Raw genomic sequence first — 14,307 nt, forward strand, 5'->3', positions numbered from 1 at the left:
ATTGGGAGAAGGGTGCTAAGGATAGAGCTGCCAGGCAAAAGGAGAAGAGGAAGGCCTAAGAGAAGGTTTATGGATGTGGTGAGAGAGGACATGCAGGTGATGGGTGTGACAGAACAAGATGGAGAGGACAGGAAGATATGGAAGAAGATGATCCGCTGTGGAAATGCTTAACGGGAGCAGCCAAAAGGAGAAGAAGAAAGAAGAAGATCCCTGGCTAAATCCTAACAATTACATAATGGAGATTTTTTTTAGTGAGGGATGTCACCCCCCAGAATGGCATTTTTCTGCACAAGTGATGATGCTGGACTCCACCATAGCCAAAGTGACTCTTTAGATGGTGACCTGGTCCCCTTTTGGATAATAAAGCAGTAATGATGAGATCAACAGGACCCCTACTTGAGTGCTCCGTGATATATGGCAGACAGGAGCCTTCATGTAAATGCAATAAAACCTTAATGTGAAAGTGACATGGCATTAGCATTTAGTGACAAAAGTGACAGTAAAGGGGGGTGGCGTAGCTGTCCACATAACACTCGGCTGATCTCCACTCTCGGTGAATATATAATAGTGACGTGTGATTTTTTGAAGTCAGGACCATAGCAGAAAGGGTGTGAGCCCTCCAAAAGTACCACCAACAACAACACAACAACTTTCTAGAGCACATTTCATACAAAAGCAGGTCAGAACATTCACTGGCCCACCCAGAAGTAGACAGCTAGATAGCTGTCCCCCCCACAAACACTACCAACAGGCTTTGGCCTGACCAGGCCCAAAAATAGGAGAACTGGTTCATAAAGTTCAAATTACTCAAAAATATTAAAATGCCTCACAAGAGGGAGAAACGGTGAAAACCTCCGGCATGGCAAAGCAAATGATAAATCTTTAAGAGGACATATTTAACCAAATATGTAAAGAGATTAAAATTAGGCTCAAAAGAGCAAAAAAAAGAGAGTTGCCAAAAAAGGACAATCCAAAGCAAACAAGTCGCAATATGGAAAACCGAATGAAACGAACAGATAAATCACAAAAGGGCAGCACAGGGGCGCAGTGGTAGTGCTGCTACCCTGCAGTAAGGAGACCAGGGTTCAAGTTGTGAGGATTGCCTGCTCTCCATGTGTCTGTGTGGGTTTCATCCAGGGGGCTGCGATTTACGCCCACAATTCAAAGACATGCAGGTTAGATGGACTGGCGACACTAAACTGGCCAGAGTGTGTGTGTGTGTGTGTGTGTGTGTGTGTTTGTGATCACCCAGTAATGGTGCAAGTGTGCTTGCCTTGCACCCTGTACTTGCTGGGATAGTTTCCAGGCCCCCTATGACTCTTAAACTGTTTTAGAAAATGGTACGGTATGGAATAAATCACAAAAAACAAGAAATCTGAAGAAGTCCCAATCCCCAGGACACCAACTCAATGCACCACTGCTGAGATCCTCTTCCCTGACTCTGTATGTAGCCAGTGTGGTGTGTGTGTGTGTTTGGGGGGAAGCATCTGTTTCACCTTTCAGTTGGGACACCAGAACCCTCAATAGATTTTTACAACTTATGACCAATTGGCCAACGTCTGTTTGAGGTTCGGATGTGGTGATGGGCTATTTTTCAACAAATATCTCAAACACATTTGCTGCAGTAAACCAAGTACCATAATTTGTTGATACATAAGGGTAACAGAAGATGGATATAAATAAGTAGATACAGTCGAGGGGCAATAACCAGTGACACAAAACATACAATGGGTATAGAAAAGAATCCCCCCTTTGAAATATTCCCATTATTCTGCTTTACAGCCTTAAATGAAAACACACAAACTAATATTTTTTCCAGCTTTACTTACTCAATGTAATCTCTAACATCCAAGTGAAAGATATCATAGCTACAGTTCAGAAGAACTTTAAAAAACATCAAAAACAAGAACTACTGAGATGAATAACGGACCCCCCCCCCCCCCTTAAACTCAGTCAGGTGTAAGTGCCCACCATTTCCATTGCAGACCCTGGTTACTGGCTGTGGTCAGTTGTAATGCGTGTGATTAGTGAAGCTGTTCCTGGAGCATTCATTCCCTTGCTTGGTAGTGCAACTGACAGCAAACAACTGACTATGGGTGGCAAGACACTTTCAAAAGATCTCAGGGATAGAGCTGTGGGCAGACATAAGGAGGAGATGGAGACAAAAGATCTCAAAGGCTTTATCAATCACAAGGAGCTCAAGCTCAGTAAAGTCCATCATAAAGAAGGGGCAAAGTGTTTGGTTACTACTAGGACCCTCCCTGGATCAGGCCGACTGTCCATCCAAGCTGGATGGAAGAGCAAGGAGGAAACTGTTAAGAGAGGTTACCAAGAGGCTAATGGCCACTTTGAAGGAGTTTACAGGATTTGATGACAAAGAGTGGTCATTGTGTGCATGTGACAACAATTTCACAAGAAGCGCTCCACAATTGTGGCTTGTTAGGGATGGTCGCAAGGAAAAAGCCACTTCTCAAGAAAGGCCACATTAAGGCTCATTTGAACTTTGCCAGAATGCACCTTGAAGATTCTGATGCCAAGTGGAAAAAAAAGTCAGATGAGACCAAACTATTTGGCCTCAATATCAAACGTTACACCAATGCAGCTCACCATCCACAACACACCGTACCTACAGTAAAGCATGGAGCGGGCAGCATCCTGCAGTGGGGGTGTTTCTCTGCTGCAGGGCTCTCGTTAGGACAGAAGGAAAAATGGATGGGGCAAAATATCTTCAAATTCTTGAGGAAAACCTGCTACCCTTTGCCAGAAAGTTGAAGATGGGCAGAATGTTCACCTTTCAACATGACAACAACCCGAAGCACACAGCAAACTTAACCAGACGGTGGCTGAAGGACAAAAAAGTGAAGGGTGTGGCCAGTCAGAACCCAGACCTAAATCACACTGAAAATCTGTGGAAAGATCTGAAGATAGCAGACCACCAATGCTCACCATCTAATTTGAGCGAACTTGAATAGTTAAACTGTAAAGAAGAGTGGGGGGCAAATATTTCACAATCTAGATGTTCAAAGCTACAGAGAAGAATGCCAACAGACTCAAGGCTGTCATTAATGCAAAAGGTGGGTCAACAAAATGACATTTGACATCGGTGGGTGATGCTTTATTCATCTCAGAAGGTCTGGTTTTTGATTTGTTATAATTTTTCTGAACTGTAGCTATGATATCTTTCAGGTTGCATTGAGTAAGTAAAGCTGGGAAGAAATACTTTTTGTGTGTGTTTTCATTTAAGGTTGTAAAGCAAAAAAAATGGGAATATTTCAAAGGGAGGGGGGGGTTCTTTTCTATACCCACTGTACATCTATCCCAACTTCATTTGATCTCTTTTCCCTCCTGTAGAAAAAGACACGTGACTTATGAATTCTGATCTTCAAGTAATGTGGTTAAGATGGATACGTTCTTTAGCTAGTTAGTAACTTTCTAGCATCTACACTGCGATGGTGGTGTTGATTCACTCTCAGCAGGTCTGCACTGGTTTACCCCGTGTGTGTGGTGTGTGTGTGTGTGGTGCGGGTGTGTGTGTGCGTGTGTGTGTGTGTGTGTTATGCTGCTCTAAACTCTCCTACTCAATTTAGGACGAGACTGCGTTATAACAGCCTGTAAGAGAATAGACAGACCACTTTAAAGAGCTGGGCCACCACCCAGAGACCCCATAGAATGGAAGAGCAGAAAACATGCAAGCAATAACTGCAAAGAGTGTCTTTTCAGAACTGAAAATGGCTGAACATTGCATAATTACAGAATAATAAACTTTAACTGCAAGCATGCTATTCAAATTTAACAAAAATAACAGGAAAATGCAAAATGTGCATAAAATCAAGATGATGATGATGATGATGATGGTGATGATGAAGGCAGAGATCTCATTGGTGCGTGTCCAATGATTCATTTAATGTAAAAGTGGAAGGTTATGCATGTGCAGGCATTAAGAAAATGAAGGGAAGGCTGCAGGGCCTCCTTGTGACAAAGCTGATGGTGACTGGCAGTGGCCGTCCCCTTCGTACAGTGACAAACGAACTGACAAGGGCAGACTCGTAAAGATGTGGCGGAGGAACACCCTCTGTATGTATGACAGATGTTTGTGCGTTTGATGACAGATGCACAGTGTGAGGGTTCATCCATAGCACTTTATTAATAGGTTGGTAGCAAAGATGTAAGGACTCCATCTCTACATTTGGTAAGGGTTGTGGACCACCTGGAGATAAAACGAATTAATAAGGAAAGGTGGGAGTGGCAAATTGAGAGTGAGGGTGGGAGCACCTTGAGCATGAAGTAAATGACTAATGGTGGGGCAGAGAATACGTGTGGATTCAGTGGCAAACTGATAGTGAGGGATGGAATCTGTTTGTACATTCATTCATTAAATCATTCACTGATGAAAATGATGGTGGGCTGGAGCCCACTTGTGCATTCAGTATCAGACTGACAGTTATTAATAGAATCTGCTCATACGTTCATTCATTCTTTCATTCATAGTTTAATTTACACCTCAAGGAAACACAGAGAGTCCTGGGGGGTGAGGTGGGTAGTGTGTGTGAAATAAAGGATGGAGCCACTGTGTGACATGCTGACAGTGAGGGGTGGAGCCTCTGTGTGCCTTCAGTGATAAATTGAGAGTGAGGGGGCGGGGTGATTTATTCCTTCAGTGACTAAAAGATGGAGGGGAACGGAACCTGTTTGTACATTCATGTATTCGTGCATTTCATTTACATTTCAAGGAAACACAAAGGGAGTCTCAGGGGAAGAGTGTCTTAGTTGAGGGGTGGAGCCTCCTTTTGCGTTTCAGTTACAATTTGAGAATGAGGGGTGGAGCCTCCTTATGCGTTCAGTTACAATTTGAGAATGAGGGGTGGAGCCTCCTTATGCTTTCAGTTACAATTTGAGAATGAGAGGTGGAGCCTCCTTATGCTTTTAGTGACAAATTGAGAGTGAGGGGTGGAGCCCTCCTTATGCTTTCAGTTACAATTTGAGGATGAGGGGTGGAGCCTCCTTATGCTTGTAGTGACAAATTGAGAGTGTGGGGTGGAGCCTCCTTATGCTTTTAGTGACAAATTGAGAGTGAGGGGTGGAGCCTCCTTATGCTTTAAATTACAATTTGAGGATGAGGGGTGGAGCCTCCTTATGCTTTTAGTGACAAATTGAGAGTGAGGGGTGGAGCCTCCTTATGCTTTAAGTGACAAATTGAGAGTGAGGGGTGGAGCCTCCTTATGCTTTAAATTACAATTTGAGGATGAGGGGTGGAGCCTCCTTATGCTTGTAGTGACAAATTGAGAGTGTGGTGTGGAGCCTCCTTATGCTTTTAGTGACAAATTGAGAGTGAGGGGTGGAGCCTCCTTATGCTTTCAGTTACAATTTGAGGATGAGGGGTGGAGCCTCCTTATGCTTTTAGTGACAAATTGAGAGTGAGGGGTGGAGCCTCCTTGTACCTTCAAAGGCACATTAAGAGTGAAGTACGGAGTCTCTTTCTGGATTCAGTGGTAAACTGAGAATGGGGGTGGAGTCTCCTTGTACATTCTAAAGGTGAGGAGTGGAGCCTCCTTATACATTCAGTGCTAAATTGAGAATGAGTGGTGTTTGTGCTTTCAGTGACAAATTGAAAATTGGGCAAAGCCTTCTTCTGTATTCAGTGGCAAACTGACAGTGATGGGCACAAACTCCTTGTACATTCAAAGAAAATTTAACAATGAGGGGTGGAGCCTCCTGGGGTATTCAGTGGTAAATTGACAGCGAGGGATGGAACCTTCTTACGTATTCAGTGACAAACTAAAAGTGAAAGTTTTAGGCCTTGCTGTAAATTTACGGGTAAGGGTGGAACCTTCTTGTACATTCAATGACAAATTAAAAAGTGAGGGGTGGAGCCTCTTTATGCATTCAGTGAGAAACTGATAATGTGGACGGAGCCTCCCTGTAAATTCAGAGGGAAAGTGATAGTAGGGAGGAACTTCCTTTTACATACAATGACAAGTTGACAGAAGGGTGGAGCCTCCTTGTAGATTCAGTGCCAAATTACAAGTAAGGGGTGGAGCTTTGTTATGCATTCACTGCCAAAATAATATTTGGGTGGAGCCTCCCTGTACATTCAGTGGCAATTTAATAGTGGGGTGAAGCTTCCTTCTACATACAATGACAAGTTGACAGAGAGGGGGGGTGGAGTCTCATTGTACATTCAATGGCAAATTTAAAGTGAGGGGTAGAACCTCCTAATGCTTTAAGTGAGAAATTGTTAATGGGGCGGAGCCTCAGTGTACATTCAGAGTCAAAGTGGTAGTAGGGCGGAGCCTCTTTTTACATACAATGCCAGGTTCACAGTGAGAGGTGAGCCTCCTTAGGTATTCAGTGGCAAATTAACCATGAGAAGCAGAGCCTTCATGTGTATTCGTTGACAAACTGACAGTGAGAAGCATAGCCTCCATGTACATTGATGGCAAATTAAAAGTGAAGGGCGGGAGCCTCCTTCTACGTTAAGGGTGAGGTGCAGAGCCTTCTAGTACTTTTATTGACAAACTGACATTGAGAGGTGAAGCCTCCTTAAATAGTCAGTGGCAAACTGACAGTGACACGTGAAGCATCTTTGGGTAGTCAGTGGCAAATTAAAAATGAAGGGCGGAGTCTCTTTATGCATTCAGTGGCAAATTAAAAGTGAAGGGTGGAGCCAACTTGCACATTCAATGAGAAACTGACAGTGAGGGAAGCAGTCTACTTCTGTATTCACTGGAAAGTTGAGAATGAGGGGTAGAGTCTCCTTAGACATTACGTGGCAAATTAAGGGTGGGGGTAGAGCCTCCTGGCACATTCATTGACAATCTGACGATGAGATGGCAGGGCCTCCTTGTACATCTGATGCCACATTAAAAATGAAGGGCAGAGCCAACTTGGATAGACAGTGGCAAATTAAAAGTGAAGCATGTAGCCTCCTTGTACATTCAATGAGAAACTGACAGTGAGGGATGAAGTCTTCTTCTGTATTCACTGGAAAATTGAGAACAAGGGGCAGAGTCTCCTTAGACATTAAGTGGCAAATTAAGGGTGGGGCTAGAGCCTCCTGTTGCATTCATTGACAATTTTACAGTGCGAGGCGGGGGCTCCTTGTACATCTGATGGCAAATTAAAAATGAAGGGTGGAGTCTTCTTATGCATTCAGTGACAATTTAAAAAGTGATGGGTGGAGCCTCCTTAGGTAGTCAGTGTCACATTAAAAGTGGAAGGGTGGAGCCCTCCTTGTACATTCAATGAGAAATTGACAGTGAGGGATGGAGTTTACTTGTATATTCAGTGGCAAATTGAGAATGAGGGACAGAGTTTTCAAATACATTAAGTGGCAAATTAAAGGTGAGAGTAGAGCCTCCTGGTACATTTATTGACAATTTGACAGTGAGAGGTGGGGCCTCCTTGTACAACTGATGGTACATTAAAAGTGAAGGGTGGAGTCTTATTGTACATTCAGTGGTAAATTGACATTGGGATGGAACCTCCTTGGGAAGTCAGTGCCAAATTAAAAATGAAGCGTGGCAAATTGAGAGTGAGGGGCGGAGCCACCTTGTACATTCCACGCGACAAACTGAGAGTGAGGGGCGGAGCCACCTTATACATTCCAGCGATAACTGAGAGTGAGGGGCGGGGCCACCTTGTACATTCCAGCGACAAACTGAGAGTGAGGGGTGGAGCCACCTTATACATTCCAGCGACAAACTGAGAGTGAGGGGCGGAGCCACCTTGTACATTCCAGCGACAAACTGAGAGTGAGGGGCGGAGCCACCTTGTACATTCCAGAGACAAACTGAGAGTGAGGGGCGGAGCCACCTTGTACATTCCAGTGACAAACTGAGAGTGACGGGGGCGGAGTCAGCTTATACATTCCAGGGACAAACTGAGAGTGAGGGGCGGAGCCACCTTGTACATTCCAGTGACAAACTGAGAGTGAGGGGCGGAGCCACCTTCTACATTTAGTGGAACACTGAGAGTGAGAGGCACAGCCTCCATGTCCATTCAGTGTCAAATTGATAATAACAGGTGAAGCCTTCTTGTGCTTTCACTGCCAAAATAATACGGAGGACCCCAGTCCTCTCAGGCAGAGAAACTGGCAACTGATGATGGGGTTGGGATGGCCTTAGGCGCTCAGCTTGAAGCTGATGGTGAGTGGGAGGAGCCCCTCTGGCACTGGAAGCACTAGAGTGTGTTAAGAGGGCACTATGAATCTGAACTTATTATATTTCTTTTGGTCTGAAACTTCACACGACCACTTGGAGGTTAAGAATTCTTGGTAAACGTGGGGGCGGAAGGGGCAGCCTACGCAGTGATGCCTTGTGACCTGTCAATCATCTGGCTGATGCTTTCAAGACGAGGATTTTATCTCAAGACTGGAGGCTCGGGTATTTTCTCTGAAGTGCAGATTGGTATCAAATGGATAGACCTCCCTCCAAAATGGAAATGGCCTATAGAGAACAGATTGAGAACTGTGCGGGATCAAAGCGAGGCGGTGCACAAGTGCACCGCTGAGGAGTCAGGGAAGCGATGCCAGGCTGTGCCTCACTGTACACCATTCTTCATTCGGGTTCATTTACATTCAAGGAAACACTGAGGGAGTCCCAGGGGTAGAATGTCTCTAGGTCTCCGATCAGCCGGCGCCAATCTTCAAAGGTTTCCCAGAGCACAGCAGTGCACCCTGGGGACCCCGGACCCTCTGTGTCATCGCTTCCTGCTCCTGGAACTCAGCGCCCCAGCAGGTTGAAAGTGCTGACTGTGCCACACATTTCAAAGCCTGACTGAAGACATGCTGCTTTCATCATGTTTCTCTTTTTTATTCATTGTTTTATATTGCCTCTGTAGCAACTATCTGGATTTTTAATTATATTTTTTCATTTACAATCTTTTTCTTACATAGTGTATGTGACATTTTGGGGGGTGGCACGGTGACACTACTGCTTCACCATTCCTGAACAATCCTTCCAAGGGCAGTGCCTGTGTGGTGTTGGCATGTTCTCCTTTTACCCATTCTGGGCTTCCCCTCCCAAGTGTGATGGGCTAACTGGCAACACATTGGCTCCATATGAGTGGGCCCTGTGATGGGATGGCACCCAATGGAGAATTGGTTCCAAATTTGCTCTCTGGTGTGCCAGTTACCCTTAATTAGATAAGTGGGTTAAAAAATCAGATGCATTGTATGTCAGATTTTGACAGTGGCATATAATGAAAGGCGCTATATACTAGTTATGTTTATCAATACCTAATAATACAGAGCATTACTCAAAAGCAAAGATTGTTGTTTCAGATGCCACATCTGGGGCTGACACCCTCGTCCTACCCTAAAAATGTAAAGGTCTGGCATCATTAGCACCGTAAATTCAACCTTGGGCTCGAGACGCATCTGATTTCAAAAAATGTTACTCCTGATTCAGAAAGGACTTTCTGTGGAGATCAGGGACCATCCCAGTGGGGGTTAGGAACCACATATGTGAAATTAAGGGGGGGCTGCCATGTCAGTCAATGATTCACAGTGTGGTTGCCAGCCAAGAAACTGAGCAAATTAGGTTAGGGGAAGGGGCAGGGTTAGGGTTAGGCATTTTGAAGAATTTAAATTCAGACATTTTCCAAGTTCTGAGGATGACTTATTGAGTTGGTCCGGTGGGGGTAAATACAGTATGTGGTGTGCAGTTCGGCCTTCAACAACGCCATGCCAGCCGGTGTGAAAAAAGCAAGCTTGGAAAAGGGATAGATGGATGGTTCCACTGTTAACAGCAGTCGGACTACTTTACTCTTGAAATGAGTGAATGGTGATTATTCCAGTGGACCAGCATTATTATATAGCGCCTTTCTCAGCGCACATACGATTACCAAAAAAAACACTGAAAGCCCCGACAACTGCAACACATGAAGAACGGCATAGGGACCTGAAAAAGAATACAAAGTGAACGTGACAGTAAAGGGCAGCGTGGACGGGGAAAATGTGGCCAAAAAGTGAAGGGCCGGCCTGGGGGCTGTGATGATGGAGATTCAAATCTCACCACAGGCTTATTATATCCATTATCTTTAGTAAGGTTCAATTACAGGAAGAATTCTTTCTTACGTTGCCATTGTATTGTACTGTTTATGTAAAGCAATAGAGATGGGCTTCTCTGTGAAAGGCGCTATACTATGAATCCAGCGAGTTGTGACTCACTGGGCAGGCTCCTGGCGCTTCCTGTTTTGCTATATGGTCGTGAGACATGGACGCTATCCAATGACTTGACACACAAGGACTGGTCTCCTTCAGTGCTGTGTCCGCTGGTTTGACTTTGTGTTGCTCACGGAGTCCCAAATGAGGCACATGACCTGCACTGCGACGGAGCATCAGTTACGACATTACAGCCATGTGGCTCCATTACCCGAGGGTGAGCTCGCCCCTTTCATATCATGGAGATATGAATACTGAACTTAGCTGTTCTTTGGATGTTCTCCTGGGATCCTCGGTGGTTTCTTGAATGAGTTGTCACTGAGCCTTCTTGGAGGTCCCCACCTTTTATTGTTATACAACATTGAACCCCCCCAGTGAATTGAATTTGCCTTTTTTTTGACACTGGCAACAGATCTCTGCAAAGCGCTCTAAACACGAAATAACTGATGTCACAAGAATGGACCGGAGACATAATTAAAAGGTTCAAGGCAGCCTCCCGTATATTGTTTCCTAGGCGCAAAATAGGAATAATTGTTTTACAGATGTGTAGTCCAGAACAGAACTGACCTTTGTGGTTAAAAAGATGGTGGCTTTAAAGACCAGCAGAGGAAATGACGTCATCGATGTGGCCCGGGGCCGGAAGTAATGTCATCAGGGCCAGGCAGAATTTTCCGTAACTGGTCCGCAGAGAAGTGAGATAAAGAGTCCCCCCCTGGACTGGCGTGGAATTACTCTCATTCAAGCCCTTGAGCTGCCTCCCATGTGCACGTGTGTGACACTGATCATATCAGCATTGACCCACTTGTAGTTAGTAGGTGGCAGCCATGAGAGCCTTGAGTCTGTGTGCCCAGGTCTCTCTCTCTCTCGCCACCAGCTCTGCCATTTCTTCTGCTCGGCTCTGTCATCTGTCATTGAGATTGTGAGAGGTTAGCCTTTGTCAAGTCCAGCCACAAATTCTCCATTGGACTGATATGTACACTCAACCACTCCGGGATATTCACATTGTTGCGTAGCATTGGCTTCCTGCTTGGGCTTGTTGTCTTGCTGGAACTCAAATCTTCTCTCATGGCGCAGGTTTCCCACCAGGATTTCTTCATATCTTGCTGCATGCACAGGCCTTCAAGGGTCTGCAGTAGAAAAGCACCACCACCATGCTGGTGTGTCTATGTTCCAACAGGGTGATTAGTCTGATGGCCAAAAAAAGCTCCATGTTGGTCTCATCAGACCACAGAATCTTCTTCCCACTGACTTCTCACTGAGTTCAGAGCAGATAGAGGGTCTTTTCTGGATTGTGGGTCTGCCTGGGGGGTTGCCAACCAGGATCCCGAGGTGTTTCGTCATGAGGTGGGTGTGCGGCAACGTGCTGTACCAGTGCCTGCTCCCCAACCTGACCTGACCTGACCTACCTGTCTCCATCCCCCTGACCTGTGCTTTTCATGGAGTTGTTCGTTGTGCTCTTTGGTCTTCATGGTGTAGGTTAGTCTGCCATACTGAGAACCCACAAAAGGGCGAGTATAATAGTCTCATGAATGGGGGGCTCACCTTGACTGGGAAATCCTCAGACCCTGTTCCGTCCCACTCCTCTCAGTAGGTCGCGATCGCCTTTCCTGCACCCTATCCATCGGGTCTCCTGCCTCCCAGGATATCCCATCTCTTTTAAGTCCTTTCAGGGGTCCCTCTTCAATCCGTTAGCTCCATCATCCACCTGGAGGGTCCTCACACAGGCTGCTCCTCTCACACAACCCCGGAATACCATCAAAAAAGCGGGGCCACCAGGTGATCGCTGCACCACACAAAAAAAATAATGTTAATACCTGAATTTCAGGTCGTGTGGTGCTATGAATTGCAGCCAGTTACTCTTTCATTTTGTTTTGCGGCTTCCTTTTTCTGTTCTGTTTTTTATCGCCTTATATGTTTTTTTAAAATATTTTTCCAAAGGTTTTGTTCATGGCGCTATAAATTGCACAGCGAAGTGACTCTATCCGAGTTGGGTACTTCTGTCACTGTGTGGATTTTTCCTTTGTCCATTCTCCCTTTTTGTCCAGTGCACTTTTGGGTCAATTGAAATATTTCAGGTGAGGTAGACTCAGCTTGGTAAAATTGTCGCCATTACACAAAAGTGTGTAAATGGAAGGGTACAGACTTGCCTCCAGCCATCTTAATAAATGCCACAACCGTTTTAGCCTGATTTGAATCGGTTGTGTCTCTTATCTTCTTATGTAATACGCTACCGTGGCTGTTTGTTTGTCTCTCCAGGATTTTAAATCACCTGTAGCTCGAGGCTAAGTTCTTGAGGTTAGCTTGGTTAGCTGTGAACCCCCCCAATCTCACTGAGACTGCAAAGGTAGTGAACCAGCAGAGTGGGGGTGGGGGAAGGCTGCAGGGATCTGTGGTATCCAGGGTGAACTTCTCCAGGCTGGTGGTAAGGCTGTCCTCCTGGCATTGCAAGAAATCTTTGCTTCTATTTGGGAGACGGGCATCATCCCAACTGACCGGAAAACAGGACTTGTCGTCCCTATCTGGAAAGGATTGGATTGTGGCAACTACAGGGGGATAACACTGCTCTCTGTGCAGAGTAAGGTCCTCACTAGGGTCGTCCTCAATAGGATCCGTGATCAGTTGCTCACCTACCAGCGACCGGAACAGTCTGGTTTTACGCCTGAGAGGTCTACCATCGACCGCATCCTGGCACTGAGGGTTCTCATGGAGCGCAAATGCGAATATCGGCAGAGTTTCTTTGCAGCCTTTGTCGATTTTCGTAAAGCGTTCCACTCGGTTGATCGAGCTGCCCTGTGGGACATCCTGAGGGTTTGCGGGATCCTCTCGAGGTTGTTGGATATCATGGCCGGCCTGTACACTGGTACTGTGAGTGCTGTGCAGAGTGGAGGCAGGACCTCTGCGTTTTTCCCAGTTGATTCTGGGGTTCGTCAGGGGTCTGTTTTTGCTCCTACTCTGTTCAATGTTTGTATGGACTGGTGTTGGGCAAGGTCATGGGGTCCAGTGGCTGTGGGGCATCTGTTGGTGAAGAAAGATTCATGGATCTTGACTTTGCTGACGATGCTGTGATCTTTTAGGAGTCAATGGAGGCTCTGATCAGGGCGATTGAGAGACTGAGTGAGGAGTCTGAGGGTCTGGGCTGGCGAGTCTTCTGATAAAAACCAAAAGCCAGGCCTTTAATGAGCTCTTGGGCACAGCCATCAGCAGTGTGTCTGTCTGCGGAGAGAGTGTTGACCTTGTTGAGAGGTTTACTTACCTGGGCAGTGACATTCATGTCTCTGGTGACTCTTCCTTTGAAGTCAGTAGACGGATGAAGAGAGCACGGGGGGGGTCTTGAGGTCGCTGGAAAGGGGTGTGTGGCACTCCTGATATCTCTGCAAAAAGACGAAGGTCCAAGTCTTTAGAGTCCTGGTGCTTCCTGTCTTGCTATAAGGTTGCGGGACATGGACGCTATCCAGTGACCTGAGATGAAGACTGGACTCCTACAGTGCTGTGTCTCTTCAGAGAATCCTTGGGTACCGTTGGTTTGACTTTGTGTTGCTCATGGAGTCCCGAATGAGGCACATTACCTGCATTGTGAGGGAGCATCAGTTACAGCACTACAGCCATGTGGCGCGTTTCCCTGAGGGTGATCCAGCTCATAAGATCCTCATTGTTGGGGACCCGAGTGGCTGGACCAGACCAAGGGGTCGCCTACGTAACACCTGGCTGCAGCAGATACAGGGTCATTTCCGGAGGGGGGGACTGAACCGCGTGTCTGCCAGGGGGGGTGCAAACCGAGATCCTGAGGTGTTTTGTTGTGTAGTGGGTATGGCAACGTGCTGTACCAGTGCATGCTCCCCAACTTGTAACTCGCAAACCGCAAAACTATTCACCTGAATTTGGTACACATATACTACATGACCTCTACTATCCGCTTTCAGGGTGATGATTGACTTCCAAGGTTATTCCTCTGTTTATTTTTATTTTATTATAGAATCAACTCTCAGTAGCGGGCAGCAGGGCGGCCATGTGGCGCATGTGCGTGGGCGCCGTTCTCATTCCCTACCACCTTCACCATCACTTTCCCTACCTTTTCATATCTTAAATCATTCTTGAGGCAGATTGAAAACTGACGTGCCAGCTTAAGTGAAAAATTAAGAAAAATG

General features: G+C 46.0%; 1 protein-coding gene across 1 annotated transcript in view; it reads left to right on the forward strand.

The window, feature by feature from the left end:
• The window catches only part of asic1b (acid-sensing (proton-gated) ion channel 1b), a 572,780-nt gene that overhangs the window by 18,779 nt on the left and 539,694 nt on the right, over nucleotides 1–14,307 (forward strand). The window lies entirely within an intron of this gene.

Source organism: Erpetoichthys calabaricus, chromosome 3, assembly GCF_900747795.2.
Source record: "Erpetoichthys calabaricus chromosome 3, fErpCal1.3, whole genome shotgun sequence".
Lineage (NCBI taxonomy): Eukaryota > Metazoa > Chordata > Cladistia > Polypteriformes > Polypteridae > Erpetoichthys > Erpetoichthys calabaricus.